Source organism: Misgurnus anguillicaudatus, chromosome 24, assembly GCF_027580225.2.
Source record: "Misgurnus anguillicaudatus chromosome 24, ASM2758022v2, whole genome shotgun sequence".
NCBI lineage: Eukaryota > Metazoa > Chordata > Actinopteri > Cypriniformes > Cobitidae > Misgurnus > Misgurnus anguillicaudatus.
The window spans coordinates 35,119,011-35,141,446 of NC_073360.2; the positions used below are offsets into that span (position 1 = coordinate 35,119,011).

Below are 22,436 nucleotides of genomic sequence, written 5' to 3' on the forward strand. Positions count from 1 at the left end.
AGAGATTTAAGGTGGACTTGGGCCTGACAAAGCAACTACCCAAACACCCAAGCATCCCCCCAAAACCGCCCAAACCACTTACTGTGGGTTCACACCAGCCGCGTTTGAGGTCAAATTCGCGTCTACCGCGTCTAGTTTGCCGCTTGAACATTTTGAGTTTACTCACTTCATTCACATGTGAAAGCCACACGTGAAATTGTAGTCATCAAGACGCGCCGCATTTTTCCGCCAAAGTTCAAACTTTTCAACTCGCGCGTATCCCACTGCAATGCTCAATTTGCGCGAACTAGACATGAATGCAGCATTATTGCGCTTTTTCCATTATATAAAGCCCCATGGGTTAAAACGGGTCAGCTTACTTTTGGGGGCTTTTCCACTGGGTACAGTACATACCCGATACTTTTTTGGTACCACCCGGGTGTGCCTCATATGTCTTGAAAAGTGAAGCATCTGGCTCTTTGATCACCCCCTGATGGCTGGCTGTAGTACAAGTCATAAACCCCGCCCTCTCCATTCAAACGAATGGGACTCTGCTCTAAATAAAAAAATTATTTACACTTCCAATAAAAATTTCCGAAAGATGGTTTTGGTCCTTTAAAGCAACACCAAAGAGTTTTGGCTCTTTGCTCCCCCTACAGGTTAGAAGCGTAATTGTCCATTACCCACCGTTATAAATACTGAGGCATAGCTGGCTCTGATTGGATTGTAGGTCTGCCGTAAAGCAAGTTTTTGTAGCATTCACTCGGACTACAGGACCGCTACCCGACAGTTGGAAACTTCTTTAGTGCGGTTTTGGCCGATAGAGGGCTGCAAAGTGAATGTGAAAGTGCTGTTCACCCTGTTTAGAGTGGATGAACGACTGAAACTGTTTTGGAAGCGTTATTTTAAGGTAAAAAAACTCTTTGGTGTTGTTTTAAGGTAGTTGTTATCATGCTGATATATGTTCAATTGCTAATTTTTGTGATATGTTTCATTTTAGCTAGTAATTTGATGCAGTAGAAACGGGGCGTGTCGTTATGATCAGCGTGGTTGAATTGGGCGCGTGAGCTTTTGCGCAGAAGTTTGATATCGCGGCTCCGCCTCCTGCTCCACGGATGATTCCTTCAGCACATGCCTTGGCTCCAAACTGACGTTTTTACTTAACATGGCGGCGACCATAGTCGAACATTTTTAGCTTCAATTCAATACAATGGAAGGAGGCGACGTCGCGTCGTCCATCTTTTTGTGTACAGTGTATGGTACCACCTCAGTTGGGGTTCCAAGTGACCTGAGCTGATACCAAAACGTGACGTGAAAACACTGTAGATCACTGATTGGTCTAAGAAAATCACTAGCAGCGTCATCGCTAAATACAAGATTGGCTTTACATTCATGCTTCTGCTGTCTCGAGCAAACCTTCCCAAGCTTCCTTTAAGCAGTCAAAACATCCACAGGCTGAGAATCAGGAACACCATACCAGTGTTTTCCTTGCAGTTTGTGGCGGCACATCCTGACATGTCATGTGAGACCGAAGTAGTGACAAAGGCGATGTGCAAACATCTATTTGTGGTGGTCAATTTTGATATTGTTCAAATAATTGAATGTACAGTATGGGAAACTATAATCCCTCCCACTTTGAAGTGGTTTTAAAGCAACACTAAAGAGTTTTTGCTCTTTGCTCCCCCTGCAGGTTGGAAGCGGAATTGTCCATTACCACTGTCGTAAATAATTTAGCCTACTGCAGCAACACTGGCTCTGATTGGATTGTAGGTCTGCCGTAAAGCAAGTTTTTGTAGTTTTCACTCGAACTACAGGACCACGACCAGACGGTTGGAAACTTCTTTAGTGCGGTTTTGGCCAATAGAGGGCTGCAAAGCGAATGTGAACCTGTTTCGGGTGGATGAACGACTTAAACTTTTTTTGAAACGTTTTTTTAAGGTAAAAAAATGTTTGGTGTTGTTTTAAACTCAATGGAAAAGCTAGCCAACCCAAGTAAGGTGAGCTGACACGACCTGACCCGTGGGGTACTATGCAATGAAAAAGTGCCACTAGGCAACCACATAAATTGGTTATGCGTGCTAGCTTGTGGCGGCAAATCTATAAATCCATATATAAATCTTAAGAAAGTTTTCCTCTTTCCAAAAATGAAATGAGTCATAATCTTTTTAACGCCTCTCGTGTTTACCAAAAACTAAAATAAACCACCAACCCACATGTGCATTTGAATGAGTGAAGCTTGGTTAATTAGACACGCTGGTATATCTGGAGGAAACATTTGAGTAAAATTATGTTTAAGATGTAACGGTGCATTCGCATTCAACTCTTTTATTAGTAACCGGAGTGAAGCTGCTGGCTAAGCCAAAATGAAGATTAATTTTAAGTAAATGCATCAAGGATGCAGATAGGTCCGGTCACCGTAGGGACCGATCGCAGTTATCCATCATTTGGTACGGTGGATCGTGGAGAAATTAAAAGCTGATTATATCCGGAGGGTAAAAGAGGAAGACCACCGGCCCCCTGGCCTGCGAGCTAAATTTGATGAATGAGTTCCTTCCCTTTGCCAGGACTGGAGGAGGAGGTACATGACAAGAGTTAAGAGCCTTCCTCCATCACAACAGACACGGTTGCAGAATTCATTTGACTAAAAGCTCCAGAAAGACATTTTGTGCCATTTTAGAAGTTTAAAGCTTGATGGCAAAACATTTATTGATGGCTTGTGATATACAGCTTTCAGTTAAGGTTGTCAGCAGGGACCTGTAGCGGTCTGATTTTATCTAGATATGTGCTTCACGATACAAATATACTGTGATTTAAAACTATGATATATTGTGTGATGTTTTTAACCATTTTTTATCTTGCAATTAATCTTAACCTGTTGTGAGTTCAAATTTGGTCTATTATAATGTTAAAAAGTCCTAAAAATACAAATTGTTGTCATCGATATCAATATAATATTTGTATAGTACAGTAATGGTGTTGATAGTCACAATACTTTGCACAATACAAAGCAATATTTCAGAATGAGATATTCATTGAACAAAAGCCAAATAAAAAAAAAACAAGCTCCTCAAGTGATGATTTGTCAGTATTGTTGATATAATGAGATATACAGACTGCATTGTGGGAATGACGACCTTCAAACGTTGCATTCAGTACGCGCTTATCTTGATGTAGGGCACGCGTGCCATCCTTCAGCGCAAGGAGGCTTTTGCATTATTGCTCAATTCAAAGGCGTCTATGCCGTTCGGGTGGAGAGCGGGCCTCATTTGGAAGCCGCCCTGGCTCTGTGCCCCTTCTGATTGGATCGGCAGAAGAAAGAACCAGGCTTTCATTGTGTTTCTTTGTATGGCAGATGTCAGAAGTCCAGCGCACAAACAATACGGCTCCCGCCACGCTGACTACACCAGTCATTATCCTGTGCAAGGATCGCTGCTTTCGCCCTACTGCAATCATAACTCTAATTAAGAGCGATGCTTTGTAAGCACGGAGGTTGCGTGATGTTAATTACCAGAGTACCGCGCTGCGAACACATGCCTAAATGCCACTTGTCATTGTTCTGCACGGGTACTTGTCAGCGCACCGCCGTGAAAACACTCGGGACGCCTCTGACATAGAGGGATGGCATGTTATGATTTATTTTAAAAAACGACTGGCAGTAAAAAAAAATGTTACGTTTAGTTTGCATACAGTAAAGCTGACTTTGTTAACTGCAGTTCGAGTTTACAGAGACTATGAAAACTAGTAAATGTGCCAATCTAATGCATATTTTGTGACAAAAGACTTCTGGAAGTCTTATCAATAAAAAAGATTCCTTCTAGAGTAGCTTATTTCTGATAACAAGCTAAATAAACAACAAGTACCTTAGTTCAAATCATAGCTAAAGCGTATCAACTACAACACTGAGCTAACCTAACTGTGTAAATCAGTCCTTCCAGAAAAACGCGGAGTTTTTTTGTGATTGTTGCGGGCAAAAATCCTAGATTTTGCGGCACGTTTTCTTAAAAAATGCGATGGAATATGCGGGCTATTTATGCGATGGAATTGCCGGAATTTGCGAAAAATGCGAAACTTGCAAAAACTGCGGAAACTTGCAAAAGCTGCAATGATGTTCACGTCACGTAATTCTTTCAACTTTCTGCTTATATATATGTGACTTTTTGCTACGAAAATGCGGAGATTATGAAATCATGCAAGCCCCGCATATTTTGTGTGCGGAAATATGTAATTAATGCGGCGAATGTGCGTCGTATTTGGAAAAAATGCAGCCCCGCATAAATATGCTGACTTGAACTGATAATGCAATATATCGCGCGATCGCACAATCGCGTTTTTCTGGAGGGACTGGTAAATTAATCTATACAATTTTAACTACAGATCATTGAGTTGCCCGGCTGCAATATATCTCCTCGCTCAGCTGTGATCCATGCTCATCATCTCCCCTCGTTTTTAGGAAATCAAACATTTTATTTTCCACAAGGTATTCCAGAGGTCAGTTTAGCCACTAGCTTGGCCGATAAACACATACAGACCGGAAGTCAACTTCGAGCCAGACGCATAACTGTGGCAGCGAGCATGCGTCCAGTGAAACCATCTATATAAGATCTATAAATCTATTAGCTTATGAAATTGAATATATAAAACAGTGGTGGCTGATGACTTTCGAGGGGTGTGGAAATATGTGTGTGGAGCGTCATGTGTGTAGCTCTTCATGTCATAATATGTGTTTGTTGCGTCAAGTGAACCATGTGCATCATGCGTCATACGCGCCTAAACAATAAACAATCCCAAACGAGGCATAAGGGTCTTATTTAGAGAAACGATTGTCATTTTTGACAAGAAAAATAAAAAAAGCTCTTTTAAACCAGAACTTTTTGTCTAGGTACGGTCCAGCGCAACCTAACGTAAATGCGTAGTGACGTAGGGAGGTCACGTGTTATATAAAACGCACATTTGCGGACCATTGTAAACAATAAACTGATACAAAGACATTAATTAGTATCAGTTGACATACAACAACGTCGAAACGGTCCTCTTTCAACACACTTGTAAACACTGGGGCGGAGTTTTGCGTTCGTCCTCTGTGACCTCTTGACGTCATGACGTATTGCGTGGGGTCACCTGGCACATCACGACCAGATCTAGACAAGAAGTTGTGCTTTAAAAGTGTACATTTGTTATTTTTCTTGTCAAAAATGAGAATCGTTTCGCTAGATAAGACCCTTATGCCTCGTTTGGGATTGTTTATAGTCCTTTGAAACTCCGTTGAAAAAAACTGTTACGTGTTGAGTTAAGTGTTAATTGTTGGTGTCTATTAAAGTCCATTAAAATGAGAAAAATCCTGCAATGTTTTCCTCAAAAAACATAATTTCTTCTCGACTGAACAAAGAAAGACATCAACATTTTGGATGACATGGTGGTGAGTAAATTATCTGGATTTTTCTTTTTAGAAAATGGAATATTCCTTTAAACCCCTGTGCAGCTTCTTCAGCAGACACGTATTTTGACATGATGCGTGACGCACATAAGTTTAAATGACCCGCCAAACACATATTTTGACATGACGAGCCAGGCATAGGTGCACCGTCGAAAAAGAAGTCATAGGCCACCACTGTAAAACACAATAATAAAAATACATATTTACCTCATGATCAGGTAAAAACTGTGTCTCAATTGGTAAAGCATTGTGTTAGCAGCATAAAGGTCATTAGAAATAGTATTGTATAGAAAAGAACCGCAAAAACTTTTTATCTAAGATCTTTTGTGTTTACTGAATAAGAAAAGTCTTATGTGGCATTCCACCAGACGCGGAAGAGGCGGCACGCGTGAGTGATTTAAATGTTAAGTCAATGCAAAGACGCAAATAGGCATCCTGTGGCGCGGTACGCGCGAAATGGCGTGGTTCGAATGTGGTGGAACGCACGAATTGAGCATTGCTGCGGGAGTTAAAAGCGATGGAGTAGTGTCCGCTGTCGGCGCTAAAGCCACACCCACTCGCGGGAAATCTGCCATTTCTCTCAACTTTTAAAAATTGCTGCAACCTAAATGGACGATAGCTATTGTTTTAGGGGCGGGGCAAAACACGGTGGCTCAAGTGCATCATTGAGCCCCAGTTTAAAAGTGCACCTATTTCTTTGTTAAAAAACAATTTTGTGTATTTGGTATAATACAATGTGCTTGTGTGGTTTATGGTAAAAATACACATTATATATTTCACATTCCGTACATTTTTTTAGCTCCAGATTTTACTCTCTTCCTGAAACGCACAGATTTTAAAAGCTCTGTGTCCCTGAATGGCCAGCAAATTTGTACATTGTGATTGGCCTGAATACGTTTGAGACAATAACTTGCGTCATCGTTTACTTTGGGGTTTGTACCTATTGCATATTGTTAACATGTACTAACATACACTTACACACAGAAGGAAATGTAAAAACGTGAACCAGACAATAATGGCTCTTTAACCCTGCGCAAATAATCCTGAACTCAGAAATGGCAAAAAAAAAATTTTTGATCTACATGTAACTCTGCAATTCAGTAGTACATAGTTTATAGTTTTTTTGGCTGATTTCTAATCGACACGCATACAATCTTTGATTGACATTAAATATTGCATTGCGCCCTGACGCTGGAGTAATTTCTTAATCCTGAGGGAAATGTCACACAGCTCAGCCCCTTCCATTATACATATCATACATACACCGTAATTACTAAAGGCAGACTGATTTGCTAATCTCTCAAATGAATTCACAGGATTATTCATAAATACATGCCGTTGCGCTCGATCAGTATCGGTAAGCAGTATCACACCAGCTTAATTAAAGCTAATGCATTTTAATAACAGCAGATATTGAGATTTCACCTCCCAAAAGACTCGACTAATTATAAAGATGGCATACGAGTGACAAACATGCAATTTATTGAACTGCTTATATACAAAACAGCTTTGGTTATATTTACTTTTGCATTAAAGCCAGAAAAAAAGAAGTGATTTTACTGTTTAAAAATGCATTTTGCATGCTTGCATACATTTCCACAGCCAAATTAAACATTTCCTAAGAGATCAAGTGCTTCCTCTTCCACCTGAGAGAGAGGATGCGGGTACTTGCCGTTCCCATCATAATTGTATCTGACGAGCAATAATACAAAAGAAAACAACAGCTTCATTTGCATATCTGCGTTTGCAAACAAGGCCGGCTATCGCACCTGAACTCTCTTCTCCAAGGGCGCCATTAACTTTCCGTCGGCGTTCCCCGATGGTATTTATCATAAATTGGCTTATTAGTTGCAGGTTATTGAGCCAAGATAGTGTGTAACTCGCCGCATTTGTGTGGGAAATGAATCACGACTTAATGCGCTTTCGAGATTCGAAGATTAATCAGAAGAGACCGCCGGTGGATGTGACTGCGTTTCTGAGAAGACTGGATTAAAGGGAAAACGTGACCAATGACACGCTGAGGTCCAGTGACGATCTTACAATTGTATATTTTTGATGGTTTTTACCATGTGTGACCCTATCTGTGAAATCTGGGCTAAAGTCTCATAATGAAGGCTAATTCATCAAAGTTTGATTTTACTCATTGATGTCAAACTTTGACATGGCTTTACTCAGTTAGTATTAAAGATATCAAGGTTATATTTTCACAGAATGTGCTTTAGATTATGTAGGATGATTTTATGTAGAAAACAAGATCACATAAAAAACACACAAAATAGTTGAGTTTTCATCGACTGGGCCAAACGATTTGTCTCAAATGTAGGTCTTTGTACAATGATATTACAATATTGTTGATTATATAAGATTGTATGAAGCTGCTTCTCCAGGGTTTGTTTCCCAAGGATCAGTATGAAAACTGAGGTCTGGGATTAAATGTCTTTGCAGTTTTTCCTCTTTTTGAGACCATTTGCCGTATATAATTCATGTCTAGAGAAAGACTATGTGAATTGGAATAAAAATAGCTGCTGGTAAGCTGTGAAAGGCATTTTTAAGCAACTGTGACAGATGCAGACTGTCTATATATTAACTCATTCCCGGCCAGCCATTTTTTTTTAAAAGTTGCCCGCAAGCATTTTTTGTGATTTTCACAAAAGTTTCACAAAATGCATTTTAGGAAAATTTCCTTCTAAAAATATATAAACATACAAATATATCAAATGAAAGAACAGACCCTCTGCTTTCAAACAAACAATAAACAAAAAAACAAAATGGAGGAAAACTGTTTCATCCTATCTATTTTTTTGCTTATAAACTCTTAAATATGGGTATTTTACAGGCAACCTGTAACTCGTAAATTACGACTTCAAAACCACGACTCACGACTTTGAACTGGGAGTACATCGATCTAGTACGAGTTCACGGGTGGGAAGTCACGGGTTTGACTGCCGTTCCAGTGCACTTTCACAGGTAGAAGGTTGTAAAAACACGGGTTACAGGCTGCCTGGAACGCATAGAGTCGCGAGTTGTGGTTTTGAAGTCGTAATTCACGGACTCAAAAACCTGCCTGGAACGCAGCATAAACCCCTGGTCAGAGCCTGACTCCACCCACTGGCAATATTTGAAAAATGCAAGAAAAGTGGGCAGATCCCAATGGAGATAGAGGGGACGAACTAAGCTCGTACCAAGTGTGTGGTGAGATCGTAACAAGGGCGTGGTGAGCTTGAACCTGCTTACGTCACGGGTTATTGGACCCAACATCCAATAGGAAAATTCAACTGCAGTACCCAACGTTCAACCTGAAGAGGGCAGCACTCAGACGTTTTTACACCATATATTATAGTATTATAATAATTTTATTAATACTTTAATAATAATTAATTAATTTAATTATAATTTAATAATTAGTTACATTTATATAGCCATTTTCTCAGTACTCAAAGCGCTTTACATATGAATGGGGGAATTTCCTCAACCACCACCAATGTGCAGCATCCACCTGGATGATGCGACGGCAGCCATATTGCGCCAGAACGCCCACCACACACCACACACCCACCAGCTTATTAGTGGAGAGGAGACAGAGTGATATAGCCAATGATTAGTATCTATGGGGGATGATTAGTAGGCCAATGGGTAAGTTTGGCCAGGATGCCGGGGCACACCCCTACTCTTTTCGAATAACATCCTGGGATTTTTAACGACCACAGAGAGTCAGGACCTTGGTTTAACGTCTCATCCGAAAGACGGTGCTTTTTGACAGTATAGTGTCCCCATCACTATACTGGGGTGTTAGGACCCACACAGACCACAGGGTGAGCACCCCCTGGTGGTCTCACTAACACCTCTACCAGCAGCAACCTGGCTTTCCCAGGTGGTCTCCCATCCAAGTACTGACCAGGCTCAACCCTGCTTAGCTTCAGTGGGCAAGCTGTCTTGGGCTACAGGGTGATATGGCTGCTGGCCTAAATTGAAACACTTTATATCAGCTTGAACCTGCTCACCACTTTATATCTTTTTTTATGCAAATATTTTCTCTTAATTGACAAGATAACTCGTCAATGGCAGGGAAATAGTTCATGTATAACACAATCTGTACTGAAATGGTGTCATATATGACATACGTAAAAAAAAATGTCCTTACAAGTTAACAAAGTTAACGTTCAGACGTTGTTGTATTTGTAATGATACTAATTAATGTCATTGTGTGAGTTTATTGTTTAAAATGGTCTGCAAGTGTGTGTTTCACATGTGTAGCGCGTGACCTTTTGGCGTGATTTTGTAATACGTAAGGTCGCACTGGCCCATTACATGGCTAGTGCAAGATAAGAAGTTGTGGTTTAAAAGTACATTTTATTTTTTATTGGCAAAAATGATAATTGTTTTGCTAAATGCCTCGGTTGTGATCATTTAGACCCTTTAAAACTGCATTGAAACTGTAAACTGTTGAGGTCCTCTAAAGTCCACTATATGAAGAAAAATCCTGGAAAGTTTTCCTCAAAAAACTTAATTTCTTTTCGACTAAAGAAAGAAAGACATACGCATCTTGGATGACATGATGGGGCGTAGTAAATTATCTAAATGTTTTTTATGAAAGTGTAGTAACCCTTTAAAATATATCAGTGCCATTGTTTTCTCTCAATATGCACACCAGAATTGTTTTTTGTAAGGTATGTTTGCAAAAACTACTTAAATGTCCTAAAATAACTAGGCCTAGTCCTGGATTAATCTAAACTGACCCATAATGTGTATAACAATTGTTAAAAAAAACAGGATTTTGAATGGGAAAATGTATCTTATGAGCAGTGGTGATGTGGTTAGAAAACAATTACTGTGGATTTAATCAACATATTTTTAAAAGCTCTCTTTTTATGTTCCCAATTTAATTCCTCAACCTGTTCTTAAAAATGTAATCTGATTCAACACGTCCAAATTGCTGCAGAAACAATAAGCATCTAACATGTCATATGCCTTTATTGCCAGACCTTTATGTGCGCACCTCATGGCCTTATTGAGCCGCTCATTAGAAAACCAAGTCAAATATGTCTACATCTGAAGAAAACAAAGTTTTAATGTAATACAGATTGTAACCTTGAAGGATGAAATTGAGCTGATGCATAATGAACGAAACAATCAATTGAAAAACACGATTAAAAACGATTGATTTCCTATATAGTACACATTCAACAACCTACAAAAGATCTTCTCTCTTACTTCTCCAGTTGTTAATATCATCATAGTTTTCTTTGTCACAGCAAAGTCAACGTACTTAAAGGGATACTCCAGCGAATGCACATTGGATGTTGCCAGATTCGTGGGCGGGATGATGTCAGTTTTTTTACGCTGCTAACAATATCTATATAGCCTACTGTCTACAAACATGAATAATATTAACATTACTATACATTGTGTAAAAGGTCTACGGGTTTAGCATCAGTGTATGGTCTCTGTTTTGAGATACAGATGCTCTAGCATCATAAATGTAGTATTTTGTGACAGAAGTCCAGATGACAATATGAAAATATAAACGGGACTTCTTACCTTTTTGTTGATATAACGATCGTGAGTCGAATCCAGTCTGTTTCAGATGTGTAAGTTACCCATGAAAATGGTCTAATAGAATACATACAATGACCATTTTTGTCGACAAATGTGTATAATCCATGAAATATAGATAATAGTCTGTTGTTTACATCAGATTTCGCATGAACATCTTAGTAATAGAATATAATATACAATCTGAGGACTATTTACGTCGTAACACTGTATACAAGATTACACTTTAGGTTCTGCTAAACACATAAACCTGCGTTCAAACTTTGTTTTTTAAAAGTAGGCAGGAGTATAAAACATAATATCCAAACAGCGCTGTCAAATATCGTTACATCATTTGACTTGCTCGTTCCTCCAATGACTTCATGGAAAATATTGATAGACAGAACGTGTAACCAATTAGATACCAACGATCTTTGTGTGACGTTTTATTTCCCTAATGTTGAAACTGCATTTTATATGCTAACAAAAGTATAAATAATAATAAGAACGAACGTGTATGCATGTAAACAAAGACATTTTTGGGCCTATTGACCTTAAACATGAAATATAACTTCTTTAGACGTGTGGCTTACTTACTTTTTAGTAATAAAAAGGATGTTATGCAAAAAAAAATTATTCCAATGTACTTCAGCCTCTCTAGCTTTTTACATTTTTTCCTTAAAATAATTTTGAGAACTGGAAAATGAAGCTCAAAGTGTCTTCTCTATAATGATACCATTGTTATGCTTATACTCTAAATGGTTTAGTAAAAACAACCATTTTAGTGAAAGTAGGTCTTTTCATGGTTTGGGTGGGGGTGCTTTTCAAGAGGCTAGATAATAAATATGGATATTTTTCTTTCAAAATCACATTGACTACCCTTAGAAGACATTTTTAACCCCATGGGGCCATGTGGATTACTTCTCTGTATGATGGATGCACTTTTTGGGCTTCAAAGTGAGAAGTTGTTCCCTGGTCCCTGTTTACTACCATTATAAAGCTTGAAAGAGGAAGGACATTTTAAAAAATATCTTAAATTGTGTTTGTCTGAAAACGATAATCATGTATATCGAGGATGGCTTAAGGGTGAGTAATAATTTATTATTCGCTGGAGTATCGGTTTAAATAAAAATGCAACAAAAGCAAAACCCACACAAACGTCCACAACACAAAGCATTTCTTCGGTTTTGACAAGCTATCTTTTATGTATTATTTTATGTGTCTATTTATTTCACTAATGATGAGAGCAGCAATAACAACTATATAGACATGAAATGACCCATAGTCTTGTAGATATACATTGTACAACCTTTGCCCTTCACCCATTCTTCAAATCTCTCTCCTTCTGCACTTTTCAACGAGCGTATTGGACATATCCACAGGCGACGTCCTGCTTAATGTTCCACCAGGTTATTTCTCTTTTGCTTTCAATTACGAAGGCACAACCCGACTCTTTCCCCGACAGGCCGCCACACACACACACACACACACACACACATTTCTGTCTCTTACAGCTTGATATAGATAGATATCCCTCCCCATTGAGTCTAAATCTACATTAGGTCATTTCAATAAGTGCTAGGGCCCCGAGGCATTGGTCAGGAGTCAGGAGCCTGGGTGGAGGCTGGCCTCCATTCATCTTAGTTTGACTCTGGCTTGCAGAAGGATGGGGGGTCCGGTTTAGCCAATCTCAGTTGTGTTTGTTATAATACTACATTAAGGGGCCTAACAGAGCATGTCAGGAAATATTGAAAGCATCACAGGAGGCGGAGGGCTTTGTTAAAGTATGTTGCGGATGAAAGGAATCTTTTTGTTTTGAAAAACGTGGAGGAGGGGTCGGCGATGATGGCTTCAAGGTAAATGTCGACCTTGGTCTTGATGACCATAGTGGGTATGCTGCTTTGGAGGGTGTGGTCAAGAGGAATCCCATTTATTTCCCCCATAGATAAATGTATTTTCTTTTGCAAGACGGACCTTTCATGACCTGAGAGGTTGTTATGAGATTATGAGAATCATTTAGTCACCATCTTGTCATTGCCAATTTTTCCAATGATCACAAAAAGAGGATTTCAAGCTTTAAAATGAAAGCAAAGACTACAACTAGATAAAATACCTCAAAAATTTACTTCTGTGGAATACTGAAGGGGCGTGGCTATAAATGAATGTAGGGTTTTATTTCATACAGTACCAATGCCTGGACCGTTTAAGAGGTGTCACTCGAAAACACCAGGCTGTCTCACGGGAGGTCGACCAGTGGTAAAATAATAGCATCCCTGCCATAGACTGCTGGGTTTGGTGGTGATGTACACCGGGGTAATTACGGACAAATGACAGGATGGCCCCATCAACCGGCTCTGATGGGATGGCGAGAGTGGAACGGCATTAAAAACAACCATTAACAAACAGAAATTGACATCTGTCCAGAACCTCAGGCCAATGAGCTATACGACAGACAGCAACATTCATTAAAATGACAAATTTTGTGCCTATGCTGTGCCATTATGAGAGAAACAGTGAAAAACTAAGCTTACATTGGAAGTGTCTGAGATACCATCAAGCATCTTTTTGTCTGGACCAGAGATGGATATTACACCAATTTTACCCTGAAATCATCACCTGACCCTTAACCCAAACCTTTGATAGTCTCTGATTTTAACTTAATGACCTAAATGACCTAAGAACAACTTCATACTCGATCACTTATTCGCTATTAATACACTGCATCGATAACCTAAAGACCAATGTTTTGTTGTACTTTCAGATGGATCCTCTTGACTTTTTGCTTGATCTCCTAGTAAGTCTTTATGTTTAACAGCCCAAAACTTTTTCGGTCTTTATAAATGACACCAAGCAAACCAGGGGCTTCGCATCTTAGAGCACGTATGTTTACATCTGATTAAAAATGTTATGAATTATGTTAAAAGCTACCAACAAAACAGATAGATATACCCTGGAATTTACAGACAAGGCTTAAGGCTAGTCCTAGACTAAGACACATGTTTGATATGTCTCAACTGAAAATAACTTGCACTGACAGATCTCCACTTTCTTTAAAGGGGTCATTTTACAAGACTTTTTTAAAGATGTTTTTAAATAAAACGTTGGGGTCCCCAGAGTACATACCGTATGTGAAGTTTTAGCTCAAAATACCATATAGATAATTTATTATAAAATGTTAAAATTGCCACTTTGTAGGTGTGCCGTTTTTGGGTGTCCTTTAAATGCAAATGAGCTGATCTATGTACTAAATGGCAGTGCCATGGTTGCATGGTGCAGATTAAGGGGCGATATTATCCCCTTCTGACATCACAAAGGGAGCCAAATTTCAATGACCTATTTTTTCACACGCTTGCAGAGAATGGTTTATTAAAACTAAGTTACTGGGTTGATCTTTTTCACATTTTTAGGTTGATAGAAACACTGGGCAACCAAGTATAGCACTTAAACATGGAAAAAGTTAGATTTTTATGATATGTCCCCTTTACAAAAATCCAGATAATTTTCTCACCCCCATGTCATCCAAGATGTTCATGTCTCTCCTTGTTCAGTCAAGAAGAAATCAAGTTTTTTTGAGGAAAACACTCCATGACCCTCTCCATATAGTGGAGTTTATTGGACCTCAGTGGTTTGCATTTACAATGTAGTTTAAAATTACAGTTTCAATGCAGCTTCAAAGGGCTCTAAACGATCCCAACTGAGGCATAAGGGTCTTATAGCAAAACGATCATCATTTTCACCAAAAAATATAAAAAATATGCACTTTTAAACCACAACTTCTCATCTTGCACCAGCCTATGATGCGCCAGCATGACCTTACGTATTACGCTATCACATCAAAAGGTCACGCGTTACATGTGTGAAACTTACACTTGCAGATCATTTTAAACAATAAACTGACACAAATACATTAATTAGTTCCATTCCACATACAACAACATCGCAACGGTCCTCCTTCTCCACAATTGTGAACACTGGAGCGGAAGCTCTGCATACATCACGCATGACCTTTTGACGTGATGTAATACTTAAAGGAATATTCCATTTTCTTAAAAGAAAAATCCAGATAATTTACTCACCACCATGTCATCCAGAATGTTGATGTCTTTTTTTGTTCGGTCGAGAGGAAATTGTGTTTTTTGAGGAAAGCATTGCAGGATTTTTCTCATTTTAATGGACTTTGGTAGAGCCCAACATTTAATGCTTGACTCGACACTTAAAAATGTTCAAAGGACTATAAACGATCCCAAACGAGGCATAAGGGTCTTATCTAGTGAAACGATTGTCATTTTTGACAAGAAAAATAAAAAATATCCACTTTTAAAGCACAACTTCTCGTCTAGATCCGGTCGTGATGCACCAGCGTGACCTTACGCAATACGTCATGACGTCAAGAGGTCACAGAGGACGAACGCAAAACTCCGCCCCAGTGTTTACAAGTGTGTTGAAAGAGGACCGTTCCTACGTTGTTGTATGTCAACCGATACTAATTAATGTCTTTGTGTCAGTTTATTGTTTACAATGGTCCGCAAATTTGCATTTTATATATGTAACACGTGACCTCCCTACGCCACTACGCATTTACGTTAGGTCGCGCTGGACCGGACCTAGACGTAAAGTTGTGGTTTAAAAGAGCATTATTTTTTATTTTTCTTGTCAAAAATGACAATCGTTTCGCTGGATGGGACCCTTATGCCTCGTTTGGGATCGTTTGTGGTCCTTTGAAACTTCGCTAAAAAAACTGTTAAGTGTTAAGTATTAAATGTTGGGCTCTGTTGAAGTCCATTAAAATGAGAAAAATCCTGCAATGTTTTCCTCAAAAAACATAATTTCTTCTCTACTGAGCAAAGACAGACATCGGCATTTTGGATGACATGGTGGTGAGTGGATTATCTGGATTTTTCTTTTAAAAAAATGGAATATTCCTTTCACGCTGGCGCATCCCATGGCTAGTGCAAGACAAGAAGTTGTGGTTTAAAAGTACACTTTTTTTGCGAAAATGACAATCTTGTTGCTAGATAAGACCCTTACACCTCGGTTGGGATCGTTCAGAGCCCTTTGAAGCTGCATGTAAACTGTTGAGGTTACATTATGGAGAAAAATCCTGAAATGTTTTCCACAAAAAACTTAATTTCATTTCGACTGAACAAAGAAAGACATAAATATCTTGGATGACATGGAGGTGCGTAAATTATCAGATTTTATTTTTTATGAAAGTGGAATAATCCTTTAAAATATCTCGGTGCCACTGATTTGTCACACAATCCACACCAGTAATATCTTTATCTAAGACATGTTTATAAAAGATGCTTATACGTCTTAATTTAACTAAGGCCTAGTCCTGGCTTTAGCAAAGCCTTGTCTGCGAAACCGGGCCATGGATATTTAGCTAAATGTACTTAAGGCAGCCTGCCAATCACATTATGTAGGGAATATTGTGCAGTTTGCCAGCCATCATCACAAACATAAAGGTTGGCATCACTCTTAAAGTGTTTAAATTGTAATAATAACTAGCTTAAATGTGAATAATTCTGCTTATAACCCAACAAATAAAACAGATATAAAAATATTGATTTGAATTGAAACCTGAAAGTGTTTCTTTTGTTCACTGGATAAAGCACTGCGTTAGGAGTGCAAAGCTTATGGGTTCGAGTCGAATGAAACAGACAAAAAAGTTGCTTTGCATCAATGCATCTGCCAAATTCAAAAATGTTAATGATTTTTTTAGACAAAATCATAGTGTTGGACATGAAACTAGCACATGACTAGACATGCCTTAACAAAATGAACCATGGTTTTATTACAGTAAAACCAAAAAAACATGGTTGCTATAGTTGCTTCAAAAGCCACAGTTAAACCATAGTTACTGTAGTTTTGCCAATAATAATTAATACGGCAAAAAAAAATGCTTGAAACAAAAACCCATGATCAATTTTCATCATCCGATTGCAGACTCTGAATCAGGTATTCCATAGATGTGGTCCCATGTGACAGGCCGTTGTTTAAGTATTGCTGACCTTGAAGAGAGTGTTTGTCGAGTGCTTTGGATTTGATGGATGACTTATCGGTTCACACAGTCCACCTGTCACATCAAACTCTATTGTCTCAAATAAAATTGTGATTCACTGCCACGGCTTTGCTGGCGTGCGACCGCGTGCGCGCGTCTCGGACATGAAGAGTGGCAGATGAATGCTGAAGTATCATTGGAAGTCTAATTTGAAAAAACGCCAAGCTAGCAGCAAAGAGTTTCAATCACATTTGGGAGCTAAAACTCGCTCGGTAAATAAATGGGCATCCAACCACACCAAATAGAGTAAATAATTGAACAACAACTGGCCACCCAAGCCAGTATACAATTTTCTTGGTAAAAACCAGTTGCCATGCCAACAAACTGGGAAAAAAAATCACAGTAATAGACAGCACTGTTGTTGCACCACAAACTGGCACATTCATTAGCCAATGCGTCTCCCAAAACTTGGAAAACACATGGTGTGATTATAATTTAGAGTTACTGTGGTGTTTAGTGGACTGCTATTATGACAGTTTATTGCCATTCCAACTTTTTAAGAGAGATGAACACACATTTGAAAAAGTGGATGGGTGCCAAACAAGTTATTGAATCTATTTATCGTCCTATTTATTATTAATGGCAATCACAACATATGCAAATATTTACACAAGGCAGAAATGCATGTTTCTATTGTCTGCAAAGAAATGCATGACCTTATCTGCTACAAAGAATATAAATAAGCAAAGCTTGCAACTTTAAATACTTATTAAAAATAAATTTTATGATACAGTGCTACAGGCCAAGCATTGCTATTACCATTAGTTATGCTTAAGATGAAGAAACTTAAGTGATATCTAGGGACCTGAACATTATGGGAACCTGATAGAGGGCTCTACTTTACCCTTTAACCAACATAGCAACACCCTAGCAACCACACATCAATGTATTAAAACCACCTCTTACAAAACTTTAGCAATGGCATAGCAATAACCTAGCAAGCAAGGCTCATCCATAACACTCAGTGTCAGGAGAGTTTTGCACAGGCAAGTACCATTGAACTTTACAACAGATTTTTTTCTGTAAGCACATCGGAAACATTTGGCATCATCATCATCACAGCCATCAACATAAAATCCAGAGCCGGTTCGCAAATGCACCGTTTACTGTGCCAAAGCTTAACTCCGCTACAATAATCTCCATTATAGAGAGCATCATTTTTATGGTAAAACTGACGTTTTTATGCTTTCTGAAAGAAGGAGAGCTGCCAAAGTGGATTCTTTCTATCTGTGCCTGACTGTGGGATGAGAAAAGCACCTACTGAAGTATCCGTATGAAAAAACACCCCCTCTCTCCCCACCATCTCTCTCTCTCTCTCTCTCTCTCTCTCTCTCTCTCTCTCTCTCTCTCTCTCTCTCTCTCTCCAGAGACCCAGATGAGAAGCGCTGGCTTTTCTTCTCATGGGCCACAGGAAAGTCCTGACTTAAAAAGCACATTTAAGAACCAGTGTAGATGAAAAACATCCCAATTATCTCACCACACCCCTGCTGAGATCCAAGCTGTTTTATGACATTAAAACCTGCTGAATTATGAAACACGGCACTGCTGAGGATACAAACGCACAAAAACGACAGAGGTTTTCTTTGAGAATCGTTAGTATTTGTAGACTGTCCGCTGATGGGGTTATAATATTCTTAATACTTAGTGTGATGCGTTTGCTGTCACATTTTTTAACTGTGATGCTGCAGGGTTTGATAAAATGCTTGACCGATAATGACCATCAGCTTTGAGATTCATTCCATAACAATGAAGATTTTTACTATGCAAGACAAAAGAGCTAATGATGAAACTATTCTTTGCAATTAATATAGTCGAATTATCAAGAAGTGTGTTTATAAATTCTTAATATTTTAACGTGTGTTTAAAGTAGAGCTGTCAAAAGATAAATAGCGATAAAATAATCGCATATAAAATAAAAGTTTGTTTTTGCTTAATTATGTGTGTGCAGTGTACTGTGTGTAATTATTTTGTATATATAAATACACACATACTTGTATACATTTAAGAAAAAATTATGTATGTATGTATATATTTTTTTAATCTATATATAATATAGAACAGTGGTTCTCAAACTTTTTCAGCGTGCGGCCACCCTTGTGTACGGTGCATTCCTTTGCGGCCCCCCAAAGAAATTTTTGACAAAAAACTGTTTTAAAATTTAACATTTAAATTAAACAAAACAAAACATATTAAGTTATACAAAGTAGTGCTGTTGGTTAGTAGCCTTATTTTTTTTGTTTTATTTACACAGAATTCATGATAATTGAATGTATTTTATAAAATGTCATAAAACTGGGGCCCCCCTGGCACCATCTCGCGGCCCCCAGTTTGAGAACCACTGATATAGAATATATCAAAATCTAAATAAATGTATATATGAAGAGTTTCGTTGCAAAACGAGATAAATCCATTTTTTAACATTAATGTTATCATGTTATTATTTTGTTTTATGGTGCTACTTAGCTGTATTTTTTAAGTTATGAAGGTTTGAATCAAAACAAACCAACTGCAGTTGCATTGAGATTGATAGGAATGGACAACCAAAAGGCGAGATTTCTGAACAATTAAAAAAACGGTGGTTATCTCGTTTTGCAACGAAACTCTTCATACACACACACACACACACACACACACACACACACACACACACACACACACACACACACACACACACACACACACACACACACACACACACACACACACATGTAAAAGTTTCTTAAATACATACATGCATTGTGTGTTTTTATATATACAAAATAATTACACACAGTGCACACACACATATTATGCAAATACAAACTTTTATTTTGTATGCGATTAATCACGGTTAATCTTTTGACAGCCCTGGTTTATAGGCATAGTTCACCGAATAATTAAAATTCTGTTATCATTTTTTCACCCTCAAGTTGTTCCAAACCTGTATAAATTCCTTTGTTATGCCAAACACAAATAAAGATATTTTGAAAAAGGATAATAATCAAACAGATCTGGGGCACCTTTGACTTCCATAGTATCTTTTTCTGCTATAGAAGTCAATAGAAGTCAATAGTGCCCCAGATCTGCTTGGTTACAAACATTATTCAGAAAAACTTATTTTATGTTTGGCAGAACAAAGACATTTATACAGGTTTGAACAACCTAAGTACAACATGACAGAATTTTGCTTTTTGGGTGAACTATTCCTTTAAAGTCAACAGAATTACTTACGAAGTTCATTTATTTAGTAACCCTTGTTTCTATCCAAACTATGCAATTTTTTTTTTAAATAATTAATGTTTTTCCATACAAAGGAATCCTCACCTCGTGACCTACAGTATACACTATACACAGAAAATAGGTAGAAAAGCTGACACAAGGGCGGTACCAAAAACGTACACCTGACCTTTGTACCTAAATAGTGCATATTAGTACCTCAAAGCATATCTACTGTATGTATATCTAAATGGTACATATTAGGGGCGGTTCACATTTCGCATCTAAATCCACGCGGAAAAAGGGACCGTCGCTTGGTTCTTGTCACATGACCTGCGGTGCGCTTGCTGGCATTCTAGAAAGTTTAAATGTTTTTAACGCGGTGCGGACGCGCCAGGAAAAACGGGTGTGTTGCAACGCATGCGTGCCGCGACTGCTTCCCTTCCATTTTGAGCGTGCACACCGCCCGCCTACATTTTAAATAAAGAACTTGAGAGCACAAAAGACGCGAAATGTGAATTGCCCTATATGCTACGTACACACCAAACGCGAGGCATCACGTTACTCGCTCTAGATTATTCGCGGGATTTAACTTTGTGTCATGCGAATTTTTCACTCGAGTTGAATATTTTCAATTTGGGCGAAGACGCGTTTTAGGCGAATATCGCGTCATTCGCATCGCCCCACGTGAGGACGCGTCTGATCGCGTCTTGCATTGACTTTGTATGTAATCCTTGAGCTCGCGTCTGGTGTGAACCCACAGTTAGACACTTTTTTAATTCTAGAAACAGCATTTTTTCTGATGCAAGCTTTAAATTTAATAAAATATATATACTGTATATACTGTGTACGTGTGCTGTATGAGCTTTGTGTAATAGCAGATAAAAATAAGTCAGTATTTACTGTAGGTTTTGCTTTGTAGACAACTACTAAACCAAACATCCACATCAGGTTTCATTACCTACATATTAACATTGGTTTTCATCTCTCTTATCCATAAGTTTGATTTGAAAGCTTCAGGAAAAAGCACTTTATAACGGTAATTTTAAGTGCTTAACAAACATACAAATTGATGTTGTATAACTAAAAGCTATGTTAATAATTCTCCTTTTGTTTTCACTGGATAAACCAACAGCATACAGGTTTGAAGGTTGGTAAATAATGACAGTTTATATCTTTTGAGATGCACATTTTTCAATTTTCGTTTTCCATTTCATTTTTATCACATAATTTATCACCATCATTACAGTGATCAATGAAGTACCGTTTTCTTTGTATCGTCTTGATAAAACATATGGCTGAAATCTTTTCCATGTCAAAGGGAGAGCTACGATCTGTCACGTCTTCCCACCAGATTACACCCTTACACAGGGGTCAAGTCATCGGGTCTCTGTCGTGTCACACACACAGGGCTTCATGCAGACTGCGGTACAAGACGGGAAACAATTCAACCAGACCTACCCAGAGGACATCCGATCGCATCCACATGCGCAACAAATAATCTATCTCTACAATTCCCAAAAGACAGACAGAGAGAGAGCGAGACACAGAGAAAGACAGAAAGAGAGAGCGGGTGAGGGATGGAGAGATTTATTAGTAGCCAACGGCTATTCAGGTTGTGGCTGTTAAACGATAAGTCCACTGATAACCAGTCACTCCCAGAGAAGTGTACAGTACATATATTGTATACCACATTCAGACAGTGCTTTTGTGTCACTGCGAAATTTCCATCTTCACTTTTGAGACACCGTGCGATATTTAACCTCCACAGTCCGGGCCCGACTGTATCAGCACGTCCCCATTGGCTACAGCATTCAGGCTAAAATCCAATTTCAGCGATAAGGCCTTGGATTTGCCAAAGCTGAAGTTGTGCTCCTCTTTGGATTGTATGCGTTTATCAAAGAAATGTGCAACAGAGACGCAGGCGTACCGGCGTGGTGCATGACGGGCGTGTGGGTGCGGCATGGAAGTGCAGGCAGCTGTAAAATGATGATACAATTCATATACACACACATTCTGGGTAGACTCAACCCCCTGACCCTTCATTACAGTCAAATAAAGCACTAGGGGGACATCTAACCAGCCAAAATATATAGACAATGCACATGAGATAAGTGTACATTTATGTCTATCTATCAGTCTTCAATATTCTAGAAAGGCCTCTGGTAGATGTTGGAACATGGTTGCAGGGATTCACGGCTATTGAGACAAGAGAGCATCGGTTAGGTCAGA

General features: G+C 38.7%; 1 protein-coding gene and 1 pseudogene across 1 annotated transcript in view; both read right to left on the reverse strand.

Annotated features, from left to right (window-relative positions):
* The window catches only part of robo1 (roundabout, axon guidance receptor, homolog 1 (Drosophila)), a 338,077-nt gene that overhangs the window by 306,092 nt on the left and 9,549 nt on the right, over positions 1 to 22,436 (reverse strand). The gene's annotated exons all lie outside the window — the stretch shown is intronic.
* LOC141361777 (5S ribosomal RNA) lies at positions 9,259 to 9,375 on the reverse strand (annotated as a pseudogene).